This window comes from Crinia signifera, chromosome 19 (assembly GCF_055691185.1).
Source record: "Crinia signifera chromosome 19, ASM5569118v1, whole genome shotgun sequence".
NCBI lineage: Eukaryota > Metazoa > Chordata > Amphibia > Anura > Myobatrachidae > Crinia > Crinia signifera.
This window is the reverse complement of record NC_139226.1, coordinates 23,822,546-23,849,115: the sequence shown is the minus strand read 5'-3', so window position 1 is coordinate 23,849,115 and position 26,570 is coordinate 23,822,546. Positions and strand designations below refer to the sequence as shown.

The window sequence follows — 26,570 nt, the reverse complement described above, 5'->3', positions numbered from 1 at the left end:
TTACCAATTCCAACCACCAAAATATCACAATAGGTGAGTCCGGGATTTTAAACATGTTTGATTTTGCCAATCCCCCGACCCAAGCCACGGGATAATACTTGCCTGATATACAGTCCTCTTGCAATTGATTGCAGAACATAAAGTACATTCACTGTGTCCTATCTGATCAGATATGAATCTACAGTCCTAATCTTCAATAACAGCAAAAGCTTTGTGATAACTGTAATTTCATGTGAACATGTGAACAGTCGTTATGTAATCTTAAAACAAAATCCCACCTCGTGCTTTACTAAGAGAAGAGTACTGTGAATATTAAGAAGCTCAAACGGGGACAGAGAGGTAAGTCATATTTATATTAAGTTGTGTAGGGAGATCACTAAACATATACAATGTAAGTGTGAGGACAAACTATGTTGCAATACAGGAGGTGAAATGCAACTTTTAATCCATATATGGATATTATTGTCTATTTTTAGGATTTAAAAATTGTAACTCCGGAATACCATCTATACTAGGTGTTTGCTCTGTGATTATTCTAGACTATCCCTCCTCAATATATAAGTGACCAAATGGCATGTTTTCCAGACCACCTTTGGTAACTGGTGCGCAGGTGTAGTCATACCAGGACTCTTACCCATGAATTTTCTATGCTGTTATCAATCTTATAGTGTGTACACACGGGGCGATATGGCTTCCGATGTTGCCGATATAGTGAACATTCTAAGCCATATCGCATGCAGATCGCATGCCGATGCGCGCTCCCGTGCGAGTGCAAGTATGCAGTCAGATAGAGAGGGCAGGCAAGACTATATAGTGCAGATCTGCACTATATATAGTGTAAATTGTGCCACTGACAGCATGCCGTGCTATGCGAGTCCCGATACGATCTGATCGCATCGGGACTCACATAGCACGTCAAAGCTACTGTGTGTATACACCAATAGATCAACAAAACTAAAAACTGCAAAAAAATATACAAACAACACAATAGTGCAAAACCCTAGATAACAAAATAATATCCCTTCTAGATATACTGTACTACCCGGGATTTCACTCCTGGTGTTCGATCCCAGGATTTTAGTGACCCTGGTCAATTGCAGGTGCTTAGGATCTGAGAGTGAAGCCCATGGAAGACCCTTTCAGACATATGCTAGTCCCGAGTTGATGTGCGTTCATGTTAAAAACCCGGGATTTTCGCATATGTCTGAAAGAGGTATTACACACTGGTGTCCAGGTAATGAATGTTTCTTCTGGATTAATTAGATAGATGTTCTTCAGATGGATAACATTGTATTTTGTTTTACTAGTGTTTTCACCATTTGCATTACAATAATATTTTCTCAGGTTTATTTATATAACAGTCATCATCCCAGCGGTCAGGATACTGGCATCCAGTATACTGACGTCTTTGGCATCACTAGCAGGGAGGGTTAGGATGAGGATGCAAAGTATGGGGGGGGGGGATTGTGGTTAGGTTGTAGAAAGGAATGGTTAGGGGGGACAGGGGAAGGATCGGTATTCTGAATGCTGGCATCCTGCCCGTCGGTCATCAGTATGTGTCCCGATCTGCATAGCTTTAGACCAGATAGCATGCCTGGAATCAAACATTAATGTCATAGCTACAGATGGAGCCCCTGCCATTCTTGGCCGGAGCTCGCCAGACCCTCCCCGCTGGCGAGCGCCGGTGGCAGGGGCTACACTGAACTGGGATGCGCATGCGTCTCACACGCACATGCGTCCCAGTCTCCCGGCAGGGACACTGCGTGTCCCTTCCTGTCTCCGCTTCAGGGAGACGGCCAGGGTTAGGGGGGCGCTCGGGGTGGTGTGGGTGATGGGCGGCGACGGTGGGGGAGGCGTCGGGGAGCGGAGGCAGGCTCCATTGCCCATGGGTCATGCGAGTGTCTCGTGCGCGTGCGCCCCCTGGCGGGGCTGGCGTGATGGCGGGGCTGGCATTAGAAATGCCAGCACTGCAAAGATGAAGCCAGTCCCATCTGTATGTGTATTGTAACAATTTTGAGTGATAGTGTTAGGACCTGCAGAAAAGTGGGGTCCCGTGAAGGGGGCTGCAGGCTTAAATGCATTTATCAACTCATGAACTAAATCTCCACTTTTTATTAATATCAGTTAATTTAGTGTGTGCAGAGCCCCTACAATTTCTGTTTAAACAATGTGGTCACAAGCCAGAGGGCACCAATAAACTAGGAAAGGTGAGTGCCGATGTTTAGTGTATTTTGTTTATTAGATTCATTTTTAAATTAGTCTTAATGTGGTCATATTCTCTCATGCACCCTGTTTTAACCTATATTCCATAGCTTATGTTAACCATTTCCCTAGGTGATTTGTGACAGGTGTGTTGATATATCTCTTATATATTTGGCTACATCTGTCACTCAAAGTGTGTCTGACCCTCTAAAGCTGGGTGGAGCATCTGACTCACATGACAGAGAACCAGCCCAGTGAGCCCACAGTCATAGGAGGGAAACATTGCTCTGCTCCTTCACTTTCCTTTTAATGTATGATTGCCATCCCCTGTGTTGAAGCACCTTTCCTATCAATTAACCTGTTCAACACAGATGGAGGTAATCATACATTAGGAAGAAAGTCCAGCGGCAGAGCATTGTGTCCCTCCTGGCATGGGTCATGTTGGGAGGTATGCACAGTGCCAGACACCCTCTGCCTCCCCATGTTACCCAGCAAAGACACAGCTACTCACCAGACACACCAGGTGAGCGCCCCCCGCCGCCCCCCTCCCGCAATTCGAGGGCCCCTCCCACGATTCGCGCACTCCCCCGCGAACCCCTCCTACCGCAATTCGCGGCAACCCCCCCACGATTTGCGGCAACCCCAGCCCTCACGACCCCCCCTCCGGTGATTCGGGGCACCCCACCCCCTGTGTCGTCCCCCCTTCTGCGATTCACTGCAACCCCCCGCGCCCATCCCCCCTGCACCCCCCGCACCCTCCCGTGATTCGCGGCACCCCCCCCTGACCCCCCCTCCCGTGATTCGCGGCAAACCCCCCGGCCACGCGACCCCCCTCCCGTGATTCGCTGCAACCCACGTGCCAACCCCTCCCGCAATTCGCAGCACCCACCCCCGCGACCCCCCTCCCCCAATTCATGGCACACCCCCCCGCCACCCCCCCTCCCGTGGACACCCCCCCCCCAGCCACCGCGATTCACAGCAACCCCAGGATCAAATGTCACATGCAAAACACTGACAAGGCTATGGTCGATGATGAAAAAGGTTGACATGAGTTTTTGAAGATTTATGTTTCATTTTAAGAATGTTTTCATATTCATTCTCATGTGTCGACATGGTCACCAATGAAGTGCCACACTTATGTCAACATTTAATGTGTTGACCTTTCTGTGTTGATTTTTTCTTGTGGCGATTTGCGGCACCCCAGCGACCCCCTCCCGTGATTCGCGTCACCCACCCCCCACGACCCCCCCTCCCGCAATTTGTGGCACCCCCACGCGACCCCCCTCCCGCAATTCACGTCACCCACGACCCCCCCTCCCGCAATTCGCGGCACCCCCCGCGACCCCCCCCCGCGTAATTTGCAGATTGCGGACACCTACTCCCCCTCCCTCCCTTGATTCACGGCACCCCCGTGCCCCTCCCGCAATTCACAGCACCCCTAAGCCCCTCTTTAGTCCCCCGTATACTCACACACCCCTATCACTACCCAGCTTCCTGCTCACCTGAACCGTAACTTCCACCACTGGGGTGTCGCTGACGCTGTTTTGGCCACATGCCCCTATCATGCCTCATAGCCCAGCCTCCTGCTCTCATGCACCCTAACTCCCACCCAGTAGGAGAAGACACTGACTCAGGGCCACCATCCTGTACTCCTGTACTGCCACGCTGGACCCTCACCCACTGGCAGAAGCTGCACAGTATCTCCCACTCTCCTCTTTAGTCCCCCTTATGTCCACACACCCCTATCACTACCCAGCCTCCTGTTTTCCTGTGTCGTGACCTCAGCCAGTGGGTAGCCGCTGACTCAGAAACACCCTACTATACTATTGCACACACACACCTAAACAACATGCACACACAGCCCACCCCCCCCCCACCCACAAATGTCACTGTACCATCCACACTATCAATGTACATCTTACTCTGTAACCGCTTTTTAATTAAACAAAACAATACACACCCCCTTCCACATCACATGCTCTCTATTTAACACATTTCACCTATAACTCAAGTTGCAATACAGGGCATCTTTCATACAATTCTAACCATCTTTCTCATATACAAATGTTCACAAATTAAGGGGGCGCAGCCGCTTACGACGGTGTGAAGAGTGCCCGTAGGGTGCGATGAATCACCTAGTATATATATATATATATATATATATATATATATATATATATCACAATCAATGTATCCTCATAGAAGATGAAACCCCTGTGCTGGTTTCATCTTCTAGGAGGATACCTTGATTAAAATAAATTTACATTTTCATGCACCCATATTCAAAGTTAGCACCTGAGTGTGCGGTTCTTCGTTCTAAGGTGCCCATACACGTTACAATTATTGTATACAATATTGTATACAATATCGCATCTCATTGTATATCGGTTTTGCGATGAGATCAGATGAGATGAGATCTAGTACATAAAGTATGTGCTGCACATACTTTTTGTACTAGATCTCATCTCATCTTATCGCAAAACCGAGATTCGATGAGATGCGATATTGTATACAATAATTGGAACGTGTATGGGCACTTACAAGGTGATTCATCGTGCTATGGGCACTCTTCACACCATCGTAAAGGGCTCTGCCCCTTTAATCTGTGAAGACCTATCTTGTGAAATATGCTTAACGCGCACATGTTTCCCCCCAGACCTTCTGGTGGATGTGGTTGGCTGTTTACTGTAACACTGGGTGGGTGGGGATCGGAGTTTGTGCGGCTGTTGAGCGCTCTGGATGGAGAGGGGAGCAGGGGAATCCGGCAGAGTGCTTTAGGCGGGGGTGGGCGTGGGCGGCGGGCATGTGCGGCCTGTGAGCACCACAGGCAGTGACTTACCGCACACATGTTCCCTGCAGACCTCCTGGTGGATGTGGCTGGCTGCTTACTGTAATGCTGGGTGTGGGGCAGAGTCTTTGCAGCTGGTGAGTGCTCTGGAGGGAGAGGAGTAGAAAGGGAATAGGGCAGAGAGTGCTTCAGGTGGGCATGGTCGGCGGGCATGTGCGGTGTGCACATTATGAGGATCACAGGCAGTGATTTACTGTGCACATCGCAGACCTACAGCTGGCTATGGACGTAGAGGGAGAGCAGGGGAATCCGGCCACAGAGAACTTCCGGCGGGGGTGGACGTGGTTGTGGGAGCGAAGGGCAGTGAGAGGACGGGCATGTGTGTTGAGCCTGTGGTCAGGGCCGGTGTAAGGTATTTTAGCAGCCTAGGCAAAATTTATAAAACTGCACCCCCCAATTAGCACACTATCATTAGGAAGAAAGTATTACACCCTTAACCTGCTCCCAGCAAAATCCCTCATGCTCCTGTATGCCTATCCTGCACCCTGCCACCTCCCTCACACACCTGTACCCCTTCCCTGCACCTAGTCACTTCCCTCACACACCTGTACCCCTACCCTGCACCAAGCAGTATCCCTTACACACCTGTACCTTTACCCTGCACCCAGCCACCTCCCACACACACCTGTACCCCTACCCTGAGCCAAGCAATATCCCTTACACACCTGTATCTTTACCCTGCACCCCGCCACCTCCCTCACATACCTGTACCCCTACACTGCACCCAGCAGTAGCCCTCATGCAACTGTATCCATACCTTGGACCCCGCCACCTCCCTCACACACCTGTGCCCCTACCCTGCACCCAGCCACTTCCCTCACACACCTGTACCCCTACCCTGCACCAAGCAGTATCCCTTACACACCTGTATCCCTACCCTGCACCCAGCCACCTCCCTCACACACATGTCCCCCAGCCCTGCACCCAGCAGTATCCCTCACACACCTGTATCCCTACCCTGCACCCAGCCACCTCCCTCACACACCTGTACCCCTACCCTGCACCAAGCAGTATCCCTTACACACCTGTATTTTTACCCTGCACCCAGCCACCTCCCTCACACACCTGTACCCCTACCCTGCACCAAGCAGTATCCCTTACACACCTGTATCTTTACCCTGCACCCCGCCACCTCCCTCACACACCTGTACCCCTACACTGCACCCAGCAGTAGCCCTCATGCAACTGTATCCATACCTTGCACCCCGCCACCTCCCTCACACACCTGTGCCCCTACCCTGCACCCAGCCACTTCCCTCACACACCTGTACCCCTACCCTGCACCAAGCAGTATCCCTTACACACCTGTATCCCTACCCTGTACCCAGCCACCTCCCTCACACACATGTCCCCCAGCCCTGCACCCAGCAGTATCCCTCACACACATGTCCCCCAGCCCTGCACCCAGCAGTATCCCTCACACACCTGTATCCCTACCCTGCACCCAGCCACCTCCCTCACACACCTGTACCCCTACACTGCACCAAGCAGTATCCCTTACACACCTGTATCCCTACCCTGCACCCAGCCACCTCCCTCACACACATGTCCCCCAGCCCTGCACCCAGCAGTATCCCTCACACACCTGTATCCCTACCCTGCACCCAGCCACCTCCCTCACACACCTGTACCCCTACCCTGCACCAAGCAGTATCCCTTACACACCTGTATCTTTACCCTGCACCCAGCCACCTCCCTCACACACCTGTACCCCTACCCTGCACCAAGCAATATCCCTTACACACCTATATCTTTACCCTGCACCCCGCCACCTCCCTCACACACCTGTACCCCTACACTGCACCCAGCAGTAGCCCTCATGCAACTGTATCCATACCTTGCACCCCGCCACCTCCCTCACACACCTGTGCCCCTACCCTGCACCCAGCCACTTCCCTCACACACCTGTACCCCTACCCTGCACCAAGCAGTATCCCTTACACACCTGTACCCCTACCCTGCATCCAGACACTTCCCTCACACACCTGTACCCCTATCCTGCACCAAGCAGTATCCCTTACACACCTGTATCCCTACCCGGCACCCAGCCACCTCCCTTACACACCTGTACCCCTACCCTGCACCCAGCAGTATCCCTTACACACCTTTACCCCTATCCTGCACCCTGCCACCTCCCACACACATCAGTAGCTCTAGCCTGCAGTATCCATTATACACCTTTACCCCTACCCTGCACCCAGCAGTAGCCCTCATGCAACTGTATTCATACCCTGCACACCGCCACCTCCATCACACACCTGTACCCCCTAACCTGCACCCAGAAGTATCCCTTACACACCTGTACCCATAACCTGAACCCAGCCACCTCCCTCACACACCTGTACCCCTACCCTGCACACCGCCACCTCCATCACATACCGTTACCCTACCCTGCACCCAGCAGTATCCCTCATGCATCTGTACCCCTACCCTGCACCCAGCAGTATCCCTTACACATCTGTATCTCTATCCTGCACCCTGCCATCTCCCTCACACACCTGTACCCCTACACTGCACCCAGCAGTAGCCCTCATGCAACTGTATCCATACCCTGCACCCCGCCACCTCCATCACCCAGAAGTATCCCTTACACACCTGTACCCCTACCCTGCACCCAGCAGTATCCCTTACACACCTACAGTATATCCCTACTGTGCACCCAATCACCTCAATCACACACCTGTACCCTTACCCTGCACCCAGCCACCCCCCTTACACACATGTCCCCCAGCCCTGCACCCAGCGTCGGCTGATGTCACAGGAAGTCAGATGCCAGCCTAGTTCTCGGACCAGGACGCTGCAAGTCTAAGTCCGTAGAGAATGACTAAGGTTTGCAAGCACTAAAGAAATCATTGGATAGTCGGCGATCATCAAATGATTTCGCGCCCACACGCAACCATGCTAATTGATGTTTATGCAAAACATCCATTCGCATTGCGGCGGGAATATCCGCTGGGCGGCAGAGGGCGCTCATTTAAAGCGGTGTTAAAAGTCTCGCTTACTGTAGCAGCAAACTACCGCTGCTTAGCAAGTCAACCAGAATGACCCCACTATATCTTTATCTATGGTATGTACACTGTTCCTATTACATTTATTATGTTATTTATGTTATAATTCTGTTCATAGGGGAAGAGGCGTCATGACGACCCTTATGGATAATATGACAATAAATCATCCTTTAGAGAATTGGACATTATACAACATGACGATGGAATATTACGACACGTATGTTTTAAAGTTTGTTATCTAATTATTTTGTAGTGCTCCTGTTCATATGGCTGCTGTTAGATGCAGTATAGGCAAATTAAATAATTATTTGTGCTGTGATGACACATTGTGCAGCATTGTTAATTTGATTTTTCTAAGTAAAATACACTAATACAGTACAATACAGTAAACTAATATAGAGTAATACATTAATATAGTACACCAATACAATATAGTATGTCAATACAGTACATTAATATACAGTAGTAAACTAATACAGTACACCAATGCAATAAACAAATACAGTACATCATCACAGTACACTAATATACAGTAGAACACTAATACAGTACACAAATGCAATACACGAATACAGTACATCAATACAGTGCATTAATATACAGTAGTACACTAATACAGTACACCAATACAATAAACTAATACAGTACATCATTACAGTACACTAATATACAGTAGAACACTAATACAGTACACCAATGCAATACACGAATACAGTACATCAATACAGTGCATTAATATACAGTAGTACACTAATACAGTACACCAATACAATAAACTAATACAGTACATCAATACAGTAGACTAATATACAGTAATACACCAATACAATGCAACCTCCTCCGTTAAGGCCCCTCCTCTCTCCTGGCAGCTGCGTCCCGCCAGGCAGTGCAATAGAGTGTGAGAACTAGAGGGTTCAGACTCTATTGCGCATTCTCAAACCTTATACAGTACACAATACAGCACACCAATACAGTACACTAATGCAGAACAAAAATAAAAACAGTGAACCAATGCAATACACCATTACAATAAACTAATACAGTACAACAATGCAATACACTATTACAGTACACTAATACAGCACAACAATGCAATACACCATTACTGTACACTAATACAGTACAACAATGCAATACACTATTACAATACACTAATACAGAAAAACAATGCAATATGCTATTACAGTACACTAATACAGTACAACAATGCAATACACTATTACAGGACAACAATGCAATACACTGATATAAAACATAATAGAGCACAGGGTGCTTGTGAATGTTTCTGTGTATTGCCTTTTTACCTTTCATTCTCCGGAATAATATTGGCATGATTCAGAAGCGGACACAGAAGCACCCTATCTACTAGTCTATGTACTAAGCCAGAGGTTCCCAAACTGTGTGCCGTGGCTCCCTGGGGTACCTTGGGACACTTGCATGGGTGACACGGGTTGGTGGTCCAGGACCAATTAAAATTATTTATGGTCAATTATTTATGGACAAAACCAGTGCTGGTGGCTGCTAATCATAAACGGTGTCTACAAATAGAAGCAAATACTGCTTTTTATTACATAACTGAACCCAAGCATCACATTTAAACACAATCAACTTAATTTTATACATTACATACATTATTTATAATGTATCTATATTTTTGTTTTTGGCCCAGGGGTGCCATCAAAAAAAGTCTGATAATCTAGGGTGCTGTTGTGGTGTGTATGGGGAAGGCCTTTAGGCTGTACCCACCCTTCGTAGTATTGGTGCCAGATCCCCTCCAGATATTCCATGACCGTGCTGATAGGAAAAAAAATCAGAATGAATGAAATTCTACTATTCAACGCTCAGAGGGTTGAGTGTGGGAAATTACAAGTGGACGGCTGGGTGAATAGTCATCATCGGCCAAAGCCTCAGCCACCCAGTTTTCACCTACAGTATGTAGCACTCGTGCGCTGAGATGTTTGATCAAGGGGCTCACACATCAGTGTGCAGTCCCCAGGCTGGGGCTCAGGGGGTGGGGGGAAGACAGACAAACACAAAGTTACTCACACCAGAGTTCTTGTCATCGTGCTTGACCTCACCTATTGTATAGGGGAAACACAACATCCCTGTCCTATAACAGTTCCACAGTGCTGACTAACCTGCACTCACCTAAACGATATTGTATCAATACATTATGTAACTATTACCTCATAACATCCATTGACTAATATACCATGACAACAATAATCATGTCAAACACACAAACATTAACATTGGGTGACAGCGAACACATTCACAGTGTGAGATTACTTACCAATTTCCTATCCTCCCCGTTACCTAGGGCCGGTCTTGCTCACAAAGAGCCGTTTCCCTTTTCTCTACTCAATCCTGGCCCAGGAAGAGCTGCCACAAAGCCCACTGTTCCCAGAGGCAGGACTTTTCAGGAGGGGGCAAAATCACCCCTTGTCAGATAGGAACACAGGCCAGAGATAATCACAGGTCATGATGCCTAGAATACTTGATAGGCCTGGATGGCCTAAAATGGTTGGAATGCCTTAAGAGGCCTAAAATGGTTGACAGGCCCTAAGAGGCCTAAAATGGCAGATGGACCTTAAGAGCCCTAAAATGGCTGACAGGCCTTAAGAGGCCTAATATTTCTGACAGGCCTTTAGCCTGGATTAGGGAACAGGCTGGAGGCCTGTAGTGAGGCACAGGCTTGACGCCTGGTGATGGGCAAAGGCCAGAGGCCTGACAGTTCCCCAGGGGCGAACTACTACTAATACCTAACTGCCAATTTGCAGGGTATGTTTAGAAAAATGATAGGAGCTGGTTGTCTTGTATCTTTATCTCCCTTAACTTTATCTTCCTCCAATGCTCAGTACATACACCCTGTACTCAGTGACGTCATGTGGGTGATCGTGAGATGCGGGCAGCACCTGTATATCACCCGCCAAGGGTAAAACGCAAATGCCGGCACCTCCTCAGTGACAGGAGCCAGGTGCTGAACTGCAACATTACAAACAGCACATGCCTCCTGCCACAACACTTGCCTAAGATGCCCATAAGTCAGCGTGCGTGCACTAAGCCATCTACTATCACCCCCTAGAAACACTCTCCTTACGTTCAATATGCTCCTTGCTAAATGCTCTTCAAATTACACATGCAACTCTACATGGACACAATCAGGATGCATATGAGGTGTGACTTACTGTAGTAGCATGCCCAATATCAAAATATTGCTCCACTTCATCTGATATTGGCAGTGCGTGTGGCTCTGAGTCAGGCCCTGTATCTCCATAGTTCACATTTAGTGGGCTTTAGAGAGCTGAGACAATGATAGAGCTTAGGTGTTGATGATGATGATGATGATGATGATGATGATGATGATGATGATGAATATTTCAATTCATTATGCTCTGTGGTTTTGGCATTAGGAAAGTAAATTAGTATTATTTAGAACCTCACATTGTCATTGTCACTGTTAGCCACACCAAAATACTCAGCCTCAGTGCCTAGTACACTGTACTTTAAGTTACCTAGAGATTTGCTTTTCTTTTTTATTGTGTGTGTGTGTTCCAATTAAAATTGATTCAACTATAATTTTTGCTAAAAAATAGATAAAAATAAATAAAAACAGCAAATATAATGTAAATTTAGGTAAACCAAAAACCAAAATGTAGATATAAAATACAAATGTTCAAACATGGGAAGATCCATACTGGGTTTTGGTTGTGTTCAGATGTCGATTACTAGAACTGAACCACACATCTCTATATGTAACTAAGGGAGTCCACTCGTACATTCATGCTCAATCCCCGATCCCACGTCCTACCGTTCCACCATCTGGGTGTGTTGATCGGCAAGCATCGTTGATATTGTCAGGGATATTTAGCATGTTAAAATGCCCAAAGTATGCAATCTCCAAGGGGACAGGAATAGGGATTTAAGCATGTTTAATATCCCCAATCCGCTGATGTAGGTAGGTCAGGAGATCACACATAGTTGTATGGGCTCATTACGCAAAAAAAGGGTTCGACAAGTGAATGATTGCGCCCGGAACTGCTGCTGTGTGTAAATTCTGTGGGTCACTACACTCCCACCAATAGAATACAATACAAAAAATGAAAATACACTTCAGCGCTGTCCCATAGATATTTCAGCAGATATTAACTTGCTAATGGATATTGAGGTTGATAGTAGTCCTCAGTTATCTTTGTGAAAAGTTGGGGTCTCCTACTGACCTCCGTGGGGGTCCCTATATGCACATAAAGGTATCTTTATGTGGCTTCAAAGATAGTACTCCTTCTGCAACCTCCTGCCTCTTCAACGCTCAATACAGATGTTACTGACCTGATGGATAGGCCCTATTTACACGTAAAGGTATCTTTGAAGCAGGATCCTAATCTTCCAGCATATCTCACAACACTTTGTATCCAATCACCCATCAAACGCCTGATAGACAGACACTCACCTCAATCTGAGGCCCTATGTGCGTGTAGCAGTTTCTTTGTTTTCTCTCCAGGTAAGGATATTCTCCACAACCAGTACACTCCGTAAAAAATAAATATTTATTCCATGGATGTATACATAAAACAGACGATAAAAAATGTATTAAAAAAAACAACGTCACACTCTAAATGTGTGAGACCAAAAAGTCACCCTCTTCCTGCATCCGGAACAGGTTGAGGTGAATATGCTAGATGGATTATAGCAGTGGGTCTCACCATAGAGTGTGTCTCCTTCCTCTCACCGACGCATTTCGGGCTATGGCTTCAGCCCTTTTTCAAGGTGTGAGGGGTTCATGGTCTGGGATGATTTTTATACCTATCCCCTAGATTGCCATCTAATCAGAATCTCCAAAACCTGGGCCGGAGCGGAAGGTAACCACATCCTTTTAACCCACCTAAATACCTATCTAATACAACATGGCAACCTAGCTAAATCGCTATTACATTATACATACACAAATGTTAAAACCAACTTATATTTAAAAGAAGTATTAATAGCCGCGGTGTGGATCATTTTTAGACTCCTGTCCTGGAGTTATGTCCATTTTTTACTTTTTCTCCGCCACGCACCTGTGTAGGTTATTATTCTGGCGTTGCGTCACTTCCGGTGTACCGGACGTGACTTCCGGTCTCCGAGGTGGAACAAAACGTCCATAAATGAAGTTCCCGTCTGGCTCGCAGGTGTCCGTTTTCTGCTTCCTGTGTGACGGACCTTCTACTTCCTCTGTATGAGATGCAAATATCAGTTGATTTCTCTTCCAGATATCGCGGTCGCCATCTTTGATATTACATTTTCATAGGAATAGATGGTATTGCTTTATGTCCTTCCTCTATGCCACCATATTGTAGCCATAAACGAAGATAGCTCAATTGGAATTTTTTAGGGACAAACAACAGAAAAAATGGATATTAGTATAAATTGCATCACAAAAAGCATTTTACTTCAAACACTACATTTAGCCCGTTAGGCTCTATTGTTTTGTGTGAGAAAATTTTTTTTCATCTCAGTACATGCAAGTCGTTTCTCCCTGTCATTAATCCTCCAGTTCTCCTTAACCACAGTTATCCCACAAAATGACAGTAAATGCTTAGTGTCACTATTGTGTGTGTTTTTAAAGTGCATAGAAACATTATGAGTCTCAGTGCCTTTTTTATGTTTCTCACATGTTCAGCCATGCGAGTTTTAAGCATTCTAATGGTCTTTCCAATATATTGCTTATGGCATGAGCACTCAATGATGTATACACAGTATTTCGTGTTGCAGGTGATGAAATCCTCGATAGTGTGCCACTCATTTGTTTGTACCGATTTATATTGATTTATCACCCTGCTATCACTTTTACATATTCTGCACATTGAACATGTACCACACCGATAAAACCCTTTTGATTTTATTGGGTTTGGAGGAGACGGTGTGTTAATGGCACTTGTGACAATGAGATTTTTTAGATTATTAGCCCTCCTATAGATGAAATGGGGACTTTCATCAATGAATGGTTCCAGGATAGGGTCACTCTTCAGGATTGCCTGGGAGATTGCAGAGTCTCTGTGTGAGAAGCAAACCTGCCTTTTACAATGCTCTAATTGCACTAAACGCGTTGAAGACCTGCCTGTGGACACCTGCAAGAACGCTACCCTGACCTCTACAAGTCCCTTCCATCAAGCGGGAGCATGAAGAACCATCGCCGGCTACACGGCATTCACGGCACCGTGTGACGTCACCATACAGACGGAGACGAGCGGCTTCTCCGAACATCAGTAGGACGCTACCTTCGTTTCCCCGCCTGGCTCCCGTCTCCTGCCCCGTGTTCTATAGAGGTAGGGACAGCCGCAGGTACCCCACGGACTTTTACACGGACGCCCCAAAGGGGCTGTAAACATTCATTATTAACTTTTATTTTTCAGGTGCTTTTCTATCTTTTACTCTTTATCTTTTACCCTTTCTCTCATCTCACTCTTAGCGCTCATTTTTTTACAATATCTTAACCCTTTCATTGAGCAGCTTATATTATACAGTTTTTAGCGCAGTGCCCACAATTTTATTATTGACTAGTGAATTGGGTGATAAAGTTGACTCCCCTCTTGTTATTTTTCTCTACTTTAAGTTCAGGGGCCACTGATGTCAACCCGACCACACTCTGCACTGATTTACGGCCTTTCTCCCTTGCCTTTGTGATGTCTCTTTCATGATACCCTTTATTAATGAATTGCTTCTCCATTTTATCAGCATGAACTTCATATGTTTCGAGTTCCGTGCAGTTCCTACCTATTCTTTGGAACTGTCCATTAGGTATGCTGCGCAACCAGTTGGCATGATGGTTGCTATTGTAATTGATAAAAGAGTTGCAATCTGTACTTTTTTGGTAATTTCGGGTTTTCACTTTACCTCCCTCTACATAAATGCAGAGGTCCAAGAAATTAACGTTGGTTTGGCTTTTGTCAAAGGTCAATTTTATGTTAATCCCATTTCTATTGAGCCCATCACAAAAATTGTTTAAAGAAATATCATCACCATTCCAAATAAATAAAATATCGTCAATGTACCGCTTCCAGGACACTAGGCTGGCGCCAAGCTGCAAGTTGTTAAAAATGCATTCCTCCTCCCACTTTGCCATAAATAGATTGGCATAGCTTGGCGCCAGCCTAGTGCCCATCGTGGTACCTGTGAGCTGTAAATAAAAATCCCCATTGAACCAAAAATAATTATTGTTCAAAATCAAAGCAATACCCTCCAGTATGAAGTTTTTTTCTTCCACTGGGGTACCTTCTTTGTCCAAAAAATGTTCGACAGCCTTTAGGCCCACCGTATGGTCGATTATAGTGTACAGTGTCCAAAGAATAGGTAGGAACTGCACGGAACTCGAAACATATGAAGTTCATGCTGATAAAATGGAGAAGCAATTCATTAATAAAGGGTATCATGAAAGAGACATCACAAAGGCAAGGGAGAAAGGCCGTAAATCAGTGCAGAGTGTGGTCGGGTTGACATCAGTGGCCCCTGAACTTAAAGAAGAGAAAAATAACAAGAGGGGTGTCAACTTTATCACCCAATTCACTAGTCAATCAAAACAGATTGAAAAAATTATTAGAATGCACTGGGGCCTTCTGAAGAGTGACCCTATCCTGGAACCATTCATTGATGAAAGTCCCCATTTCATCTATAGGAGGGCTAATAATCTAAAAAATCTCATTGTCACAAGTGCCATTAACACACCGTCTCCTCCAAACCCAATAAAATCAAAAGGGTTTTATCGGTGTGGTACATGTTCAATGTGCAGAATATGTAAAAGTGATAGCAGGGTGATAAATCAATATAAATCGGTACAAACAAATGAGTGGCACACTATCGAGGATTTCATCACCTGCAACACGAAATACTGTGTATACATCATTGAGTGCTCATGCCATAAGCAATATATTGGAAAGACCATTAGAATGCTTAAAACTCGCATGGCTGAACATGTGAGAAACATAAAAAAAGGCACTGAGACTCATAATGTTTCTATGCACTTTAAAAACACACACAATAGTGACACTAAGCATTTACTGTCATTTTGTGGGATAACTGTGGTTAAGGAGAACTGGAGGATTAATGACAGGGAGAAACGACTTGCATGTACTGAGATGAAAAAAAATTTCTCACACAAAACAATAGAGCCTAACGGGCTAAATGTAGCGTTTGAAGTAAAATGCTTTTTGTGATGCAATTTATACTAATATCCTTTTTTTCTGTTGTTTGTCCCTAAAAAAAAATTCCAATTGAGCTATCTTCGTTTATGGCTACAATATGGTGGCATAGAGGAAGGACATAAAGCAATACCATCTATTCCTATGAAAATGTAATATCAAAGATGGCGACCGCGATATCTGGAAGAGAAATCAACTGATATTTGCGTCTCATACAGAGGAAGTAGAAGGTCCGTCACACAGGAAGCAGGAAACGGACACCTGCGAGCCAGACGGGAACTTCATTTATGGACGTTTTGTTCCACCTCGGAGACCGGAAGTCACGTCCGGTACACCGGAAGTGACGCAACGCCAGAATAATAACCTACACAGGTGCGTGGCGGAGAAAAAGTAAAAAATGGACATAACTCCAGGACAGGAGTCTAAAAATGATCCACACCGCGGCTATTAATACTTCTTTTAAATATAAGTTGGTTTTAACATTTGTGTATGTATAATGTAATAGCGATTTAGCTAGGTTGCCATGTTGTATTAGATAGGTATTTAGGTGGGTTAAAAGGATGTGGTTACCTTCCGCTCCGGCCCAGGTTTTGGAGATTCTGATTAGATGGCAATCTAGGGGATAGGTATAAAAACCATCCCAGACCATGAACCCCTCACACCTTGAAAAAAGGCTGAAGCCATAGCCCGAAACGCGTCGGTGAGAGGAAGGAGACACACTCTATGGTGAGACCCACTGCTATAATCCATCTAGCATATTCACCTCAACCTGTTCCGGATGCAGGAAGAGGGTGACTTTTTGGTCTCACACATTTAGAGTGTGACGTTGTTGTTTTTAATACATTTTTTATCATCTGTTTTATGTATACATCCATGGAATAAATATATATTTTTTACGGAGTGTACTGGTTGTGGAGAATATCCTTACCTGGAGAGCAAACAAAGAAACTGCTACACGCACATAGGGCCTCAGATTGAGGTGAGTGTCTGTCTATCAGGCGTTTAATGTGGTTTTTTTGGTGATTGGATACAAAGTGTCGTGAAATATGCTGGAAGATTAGGATCCTGCTTCAAAGATACCTTTACGTGTAAATAGGGCCTATCCATCAGGTCAGTAACATCTGTATTGAGCGTTGAAGAGGCAGGAGGTTGCAGAAGGAGTACTATCTTTGAAGCCACATAAAGATACCTTTATGTGCATATAGGGACCCCCACGGAGGTCAGTAGGAGACCCCAACTTTTCACAAAGATAACTGAGGACTACTATCAACCTCAATATCCATTAGCAAGTTAATATCTGCTGAAATATCTATGGGACAGCGCTGAAGTGTATTTTCATTTTTTGTATTGTATGGGCACATTAGACAAAAAAATGTAGGAAAAAGTAGCAAGGAGGCATCTGTTCTACAAATTGCCACCATCTCTTAATCCAGTTTTAAGATGCAAATTTAAGGATATAGTAACACAATGAAGGGATTTTAGTAGGAAAATGTAAGTAAAAAGGCGGGGTTGGTGGGTAAGAATCAAGCAACAGGATCTACGTTTCCATTATTTAAAACATATTTCTAATTTGTATACACTTATAAGTAAATTGGTTCATTTTATTTTCAGGAACCTTACTGAAGACATCTGGCTCAATTCAAACCTCAAAAAGGATTACATTAAACATAAGACAGATAATGAGATCTTAATAGATATGATGAGGGCAATGTCCATCATATGGTACAGTGTTACTTTAATATTGGGGACCATAGGAAATGGTTTGGTCATCTGGATTGCCGGGTTTAAGATGAAGACAGTCAATGCCGTGTGGTTCCTAAACTTGGCTATCGCTGACTTTGTCACATGCATTTCTCTCCCCTTGCGTATATCTGAATGGGCTTTGTATTGGGAAATGTCTATTGATAATTTTCTGTGTAATGCTGGTATAACAATTCTCTTCATAAACATGTTGAGCAGTGTCTATTTCATGACCGTCATCAGCATTGACCGATTTGTCTCAGTTTTTTGCCCAATTTGGACCAAAACACACAGGACGCCCAGGTTGGCCACCATCATAGCTATACTGGTGTGGTTGCTTTGCCTACTTACTAGTGTCCCTCATCTGGTGTTTAACCATGGGCTTGTGGGTGTTACTGAGTGTGATCCCAAATATTATTCCATTTTTGAAACTGATGTGAGAATGATGAAAAATGCCATGTATATCACAAGAAACATCTGCATGTTTTCATTCCCTTTCATCATTATCTTGTTATGTTATGGCTTAATTTTTATCAAGATCACAGGAATGCGAAAATCAAATCGTTCTCATAGACCCATTCGTGTTATCACTGCTGTCATAGTCTGCTTCTTCATCTGCTGGTTTCCATATAACACTTGGCCATTAATAACTCTAAATAGAAAATATAAGCGAATTGATACTGTCATTACAGAAGTTTCTGTCTGCTTGGCTTACTTCAGCAGCTGCATCAACCCCTTGCTCTATGTCTTCTTCACTCATGATTTCAAGAAAAGTTTTATAATGTCCATACCAGCCGTGTTAGAAAATGCATTAAATGAGGGGCCAGAGCTCAGCAATTTGGACAATCCCACGGCCACATTTCAAGCTTCAAGTTTGATTTCTTCTTCATTTTAAATAGATGGTAATTGTGTACTAGCACGGCGCCCACAATATTTGGTCGCACAACATATAATCGCATCGCATGGCAAACACCCGATGCACTGCGATTCAATTTAAAATTGTATAAGCCCCCTATACAATGTTTAATTGTATAAGCACCCTAATGGGGGCTTACAATGTTAAATGCACCCCCACGCCACCCCCACTATGAACGTTAACCCGAAGTGTGGCGAGTGTGGCGAGCACAGCGAACCCGCGAGGGGCGGCGGTACGCGTCCTATGACCTTTTCATACCCCCACTATCCACGTCGGCGTGGAGTTGATTTTATATAGTGTGGCGAGCGCAGCGAGTGGACGCGTATTACTTTACATGTATTCCGCGTCCCCTCGCAGGGCTCGCTACGCTCGCCACGCTTCGGGCTTGGTGGCTCGCTGCGCTCACCACACTGTATAAAATCAACTCAACGCCGACGTGGATAGTGGGGGTATGAAAAGGTCGTAGGACGCGTACTGTCGCCACGCTTCGGGTTGGCGTTGATAGTGGGGGTGCCGTTGGGGGTGCTTTTAACATAGTAAGCACCCAACACGTTTATTAACTTATTGGGGCAACTTTTAACATGGGAAAACCATTGTATATGCAATAGAATGGCATACAATGCCATACAATTTGATGGAATACAATTTAAAATTGTATAACATCGCATCACATACCCTCGCATGCCTTATGGTCTGCAATGAGATGGGTGCCGTGCTAGTACACAAGTACCAAATATTTTCCTGAGCGGATACAATAAAATGTTGTATGAATGATATTGGTAAAAAATATGTACATATGTTGCATATTACTTGTGGGGAGGTTTATCAAAGCTTGGGGAATGAAAAAGTGAAGAGCGATTAAGTACCATCCAATCAGTTCATAACTGTCAATTTCCAAAACAGGTGCCATTTAGCTATTTAAAACTCATTGCATTTGAAAAATGGTGCTTCAGCCATTAAGCTCTTAAAAGTCACTGTCACTGGGCTTCAAGCCATCTTACAGTGACATGTACCCCATTCCCACAGCAGGCTGGACCTGGGATATTGATAGGGCTTACCCTCTGCCGGCATTTGGAGATAACATCATATCCAAGTGTTGGTGTGCTGGATCTCTATAGCCTTTGAATGGGTTCAAGGTCAGATGACTTGAGCAACCATTAACATTGGCCGTATACTAGGTCCTATCCAGACCAACAATGTGTACATGAAGTTATTGATGCCGCACAGTATTTGTCCAAATAGTAAGGCTATCCGGACCAACCCAGGTAGCTGGACCCGGTATACAGTAACTCTTTCACACTGAGTTGCATTTGAGGTGAAACCAGCAATTGCACAGGTTTTTACGGTGGTGTGAAAGGGGAATTATACTATGGTAACCGAATCAATGCAAACTGCGGCATCAGAAACTATATTGCCAATGAAATATTACACCACAAATTACTAGCAGAAGAATCATCCATATCTGGAAATTGAACATTAGTGAATGTTTCCTTATCAGCTTCATGAATAAAATTATTTTATACCGCCATAGCGTAACTTCTCACTTTTGTGTTGCACTTCATATTTGTTGCTTTACATCATCCGATTGCCACATTTTTGTTTTACATTTGTAGACTTTTATATTTGAATTAAGGTATGCTATAAATAAAATACACACAAAATAAACAACCTATACAGTATTGTCATGCCTTCAGCGTAAGTTTCTGTTGTGTTCTATTGATTTTGTTTTGCATAATCCACTCCTTCCTGTGGTCAGCACAGAGCTACTGTATGCTAGGTAGTTTGTCCCCCATAGCTTTATGTAGCTAGCTAGCAATGCATTCTGGGACAAAGATGATCATCAGGGGCCATATTAAGTTTCACATGGATGCAGGCAGACACAGCTCACATGGTCCAGCCTGATACAGCATTCGATGGTGAGTTTATCACTCAAAACTATGTCACCCCTAACTCATTTAGGCAGTTATGTATGTTAGCAATACCAGTTACACTCTAGCATATACATTTTACCAATAATGTCAGGTTGTATGCACAATGTTATGTGCACTGCATGTTTACCTTGCATTTTTCTATGTGCAGATTGTAATTGCATGTTTATGTTTTATTTACAGTTTTACCCAATTCACTTGTATATACACCATCTAATCAATCATCGCATATATATACATGATCCCTTTACTGAATAATAAATACCGTTCTTCAGACATCGTGTTAAGATCGATTATTGAAAAGTAAAGGAGGGTTATGCTGTAGGTTTCGAATTTGCCAAGCTGCTTAGTGAGAGACTGAACAAGTATATTGTTCTATCAATTTTTCACAAATATATTTTACTTTAAAAATGACATCCTTTATTAGCCAGCGTTGACAGCTCACCTACTATGCTAATGTTATCATTTTTGTTTGAGAGTTTAGATGCTTATTATTAATAGCGTTTACTTTTTAGGGCACCAAAATGGTCCATACCATCATCCATGGAAAATTACAGTAGCATAAACAGAGAATAAAACAGAAAAAGGAATGGAACAGTCGTTACAGGGACATAAAACAAATAACAGAATAATTATGCAACAAAAGGAGATGCAGTTGTTAACATGAGTAATCAGTGACCCGTAACCTTCTCTTGCGTGGTGATTACATGTTGTACATAAGGACTCCCGAGAATGGTTCTTAGAGATGAACCGCATTCTTTATTTCCAAAATGGCCAGTGTAAATTAATTTGCAATTATGGAAACACTCTTATTCACTGTGTTTGTACATTGTAGTTGTAATCCATACCACACCCATATGCACCTCTGAATTTATCAAGTAAAACCAATGTTGGCAAATCCTTTGCAGCCCACACTGAGCGCAACCAAGGAATGTGTGGCAGGTATGAGACAAGGTGGCAAAGAAGAATAATCACTGTAATTATTGAATACCATAATTTATTTTCTTAACTTTCTTTCACAAGTTCACTTGTTCTAAAGGAGGAATGTGTTTATGATTTCAGGGATCAGGATGCCGGGGTAATTATGCCAGGGTGTCATAGCGTTAGGCCAGAGGGGGAGGGGGGTTGGTTTTGGCACTAGGGGGGACATAGAGGTTAATTTGAAGGTGGAATAAAGGTTAGGTTTAGGTACTACAAATGGGGGTTATACACTAAGTGGGGGGGGGGGGGTTAGGGTTTGGCTGGGTTGGGGAGGGTTAGGCTGCCGGTAGGGAGGGTTCTGGGGTAAAGTGAGAGGGTAAGAAAACTTACCCAACCCATGTTGGAATTCTAACGCACATTATTAAGAATCTAACACACATTATTGATGAGTGATTAGTCTATTATGAATTGTTCTACTCGTATTCCTCTGTTGCCTTTGTGGGGGTAGGAGGTTGAAGAGATTGGGTGCCAGATACACTGTGTGACTTTTATAACACTGAGCTCACAGTATACTGTATAACCGCTACCCGAGGACAGTAATCTGAGCTATCCGGTGACCCATACAGTATCTTTTAACTGATATGAAGGTTGAAATCATCATGAGAAGTCAATATGTAACAATCCTACATCATCTGCACATGAGCCTTCTCCAACAGTATTGATAGCGATCTGTATTAATGACTTGATAAACTCACTCTGCCCTTCTCAAATAAAGGAATATGTTAATCAATAGCCATGGGCACGGCTGGTACTAGATCTGGTATATAAAATATACATCAATTTTGCCCACTGTGATACACAGAATAACCCAAACCCTTCCTCACCCTCACAATATAACCCTTCCATCCCACAGCCTAACCCTAAACCTAGTGCATAACCCTAACCCCCTTTTAAGTGCCTAAGCCTCTCCGCAGTGTAACCCTAAAATCCCTACCTTAACCCCTCTCCCTAGTGCCTAAACCTATATCCTATATCCTATATCCTAACGCTAAGCAACCCCAGCATACTTATGATAGGGAATCCGGCTGTTGGGATTCTGGCGTTGGCATCTCCATTGATGTTGAAGTTCTGGCACTGGGGATTTCTACCATCAACATCCCAATTGCCACATTGTTACCACATCCCACTGATTTGCTATTGGCTAGCTATTTTGCTTTTATATTTATAGAGACAACAGTCTTAGGGCCTGATTCAGAACTGCTCCCTAAGCAGCGTATTTTTGCTGCCTGGCGAGCAGGTAAATGCCACATGCTGGCCGTCAGAATGTCTGCCCCGAGGGGATGTGTAAGCGCACACATACCCTCGCATGCAAATGCAGAAAAATGCAGGGATTTGTGCCATGAGGGGGGGGGGGGGGGCAGCAGTGAATAGGTCAACATACACAAAGTTGGTATAGACAAACGGTCGACACAAGAAAAAGGTTGACATGGCCATGGTCAACACACGAAGAAGTCATCTTGAGATCCTCAGAATTTTTTCCCATTTTCCTGGACTTCTTCATAGTTTATTGTCCACATGGTCTTCAACTACTGTATTATTAGTAACCTCACCAAAAAGTGAGCCATACGAGGGGACACGTATAATAATTGGGAGTTCACATCCTCAGGTGTTGACATTGAAAAAAAAAGTGAAAAACTCATCCCGACTTTTTCACGTCTAACTTTTCTGTGACCTTTTCTCCAGTATCAACCTTGAGTGAGTTGGCCATTTGGGGTTTACCTAGACTGTACTGTCAACCCCCCCATCCACACCCGTTAGCTGAATCGGGAACATGGAAAAATTGGGGTATCAGTTACCGAGGTAACTGTAGGGGCGCCTGTATGAGTGGCTTCTGCTAGCGGCTGTCAAAAAAAGGGGGTGTCAATCCCTATGGAAAATATGCAGAGAAAAGGTGGTAGACTGCGCTCATTGATGACAGACTGAGGTTTTAAAAATGTATAAATTTAATTAAACAATTAGCATGCTGTAAACATCTAAAATTACAGAGTACAAGGTACACATATATAAAGAAGGGGAAGGGGGAGGGCAAGAATATTGAAAATAGCTGCGTCCACTGTTAGAGTGATATCACCTTAGTTAAAGTCCACAGTCCAGTGGGTAACCGTTGAAATGAGGAGCGGATGGATGTATCAAAGAACTGGCCGCGGCGGCACTCGAATGTGGTTTTCTTCCGTTTGTAGTAGGGGGTAGCGATCCTCCCAACTCAGATGAGAAATATTGGTTGAGTGTCCGCTGTAGGACCCTGGGTGGGTATTAGACAGGCGGCTTGCCTTCAAGAGGTGAGTGCCTCACTCCAGGTCGATAGGGCCAGTGATGGTAAGCAGGTGAAAGGCTCCAAACGGTTCTCAGTGTAAATAGGTGGCAGTGACAGGCAGCGTTTTGTGGTGGGCAGTTAGGAGCCTGGGCCCAGGCTCCTAACTGCCCACCACAAAACGCTGCCTGTCACTGCCACCTATTTCCACTGAGAACCGTTTGGAGCCTTTCACCTGCTTACCATCACTGGCCCTATCGACCTGGAGTGAGGCACTCACCTCTTGAAGGCAAGCCGCCTGTCTAATACCCACCCAGGGTCCTACAGCGGACACTCAACCAATATTTCTCATCTGAGTTGGGAGGATCGCTACCCCCTACTACAAACGGAAGAAAACCACATTCGAGTACCGCCGCGGCCAGTTCTTTGATACATCCATCCGCTCATCATTTCAACGGTTACCCACTGGACTGTGGACTTTAACTAAGGTGATATCACTCTAACAGTGGACGCAGCTATTTTCAATATTCTTGCCCTCCCCCTTCCCCTTCTTTATATATGTGTACCTTGTACTCTGTAATTTTAGATGTTTACAGCATGCTAATTGTTTAATTAAATTTATACATTTTTAAAACCTCAGTCTGTCATCAATGAGCGCAGTCTACCACCTTTTCTCTGCATATGAATCGGGAACATGGCTACTAGTAGGTTGGTGGTGGAGCTCTATATTTCTATAGTTCTCTTCGCTATCTCCAATCTGACCAGATGCAAATCTACAAAGCTAATCCATTAAGAGCAACAAAGGATGTGTTATAGTCTGTTATTTCCATTTGAGAAGTGCTCATAGCATCTTAGAACAACATCTCTTCTGCACCGAAAGCTTCAATCTCACGTTCTAATTCTCGCACTGCTTGGAGAGAAGAGCTACAGAAGCTTTACTCTTGCATGGAGACAGAGAGGTAAGAAGGCATCTGCAGGTTCTCTTCAAATGCAACTATATTGTAATGTAATGTATGTAGTAAATTCAGTAAAATAATCTCTTTTTTTTTTTGTTCTAAAGATATCACGTTCACAGAAATAAGGGAAAAGGCTCTATGAGAATAATGACTTTATAGTTATACAGAAAAAGTTCACCTTATAAATAACCACTTGATCACCTCAATAAATATTTTAAGATAGTCTCAGTAGACACTAGACACTGTTATAAGTTTAAATTTAGGAAATCACTGCAAAGATGAACGTGTTGTATTAAGAAATAGAACGAGGAATAACACTAATGTCACATACTATATAACGGAAGAAAGTGGGGAAGGGGATAGAAAGAGGGAGAACGATAAGAGAAAAACACGAAACAACAGCTGAAGTCCTCTGTAACTGCTTGTATGCTCACAAACACGTAAAACAAAAGAAAATAACCTAACGTAGTGGGAAGGGGAGAGAGGAGGCAAGGGCTAGCAAGCCAATTCTAGCCTGTGAAAATTTGATAAACTGGAATTAACCAACAGAACCAAGACAGCAAACTGTATTTATGTTGATTATATGAAATGATAATTGTATGTGGTATGTGAGGTAAATGTTGTAATTTTTTTCTTTTTTTTTATGTATGGAAAATTGAATAAAGAATATTGAATAAAAAAAAAAATCTCTGAACAGTTTTTTTTTTCTATTTCATGATGATTTCATATTTGTACAATTTTTTGTTGAAAATCTATCTATAAATTATCTATCTATCTAAATCTATCTATAGTGTTTGGCATGATCCATTTAGATTTACAACCTTTCTAATAAATGTTATAATTCTGCTTCTAATGGGAAAAGTAGTCATGAGGACCTCATCTATGGTTAATAGGACAATAATTCCTGCTTTGGAGAACTGGACCTCAGTTTTTTCAAGATATGAGGAATTAGAAAATTGAATAGATCTCAGAGACCCTTCCGTGTTATTACCGCTGTCATAGTCTGGTTCTTCGTCTGCTGGTTTCCATATAACACTTGGCCATTAATAACTCTCGATGAGAAACATTGGAGGGTTGATACTGTCATTACAGAAGTTTCTGTCTGCTTGGCTTACTTCAGCAGCTGCATCAACCCCTTGCTCTATGTCTTCTTCTCCCATGATTTCAAGAAAAGTTTTTTAAAATCCATACCAGCCGTGTTGGAAAATGCTTTGAATGAGCGGTCCGACCTCAATAGTTTGGACACTGTTGCCGCCAGCATTTTTCCAACATTAAATCTGGAATCTTCAGTATAATTAATATTTTGTTAGTGAGCACACTAATTTCTTATGGATATTGTTTTCAAATACTCTGTATATGCGTTGCAGGTCACTTGGAATACAACATCAATTCCCTCAATGTACATGCCTCTAGCTGGCATCACTGGTTATTTACAGTATATGTAGGTGTCATATAAACCATATGGTAGACTAAGGGGGAAATTTACTAAGCCTCGCAGAGTGATAAAGAGAAGAGAGATAAAGTACCAGTCAAGCAGCTCCTAATTGCCATTTTATATGTTTTTGA

General features: G+C 44.0%; 1 pseudogene across 1 annotated transcript; it reads left to right on the top strand.

Annotated features, from left to right (window-relative positions):
• Positions 1-283: 283 nt before the first annotated feature.
• Positions 284-26,299, top strand: LOC146041491 (formyl peptide receptor 2-like; annotated as a pseudogene). Its single transcript, XR_014463492.1, has 5 exons — positions 284-339; positions 8,177-8,275; positions 17,844-18,487; positions 22,299-22,311; positions 25,933-26,299. The product of XR_014463492.1 is annotated as a formyl peptide receptor 2-like (transcript).
• Positions 26,300-26,570: the final 271 nt, after the last annotated feature.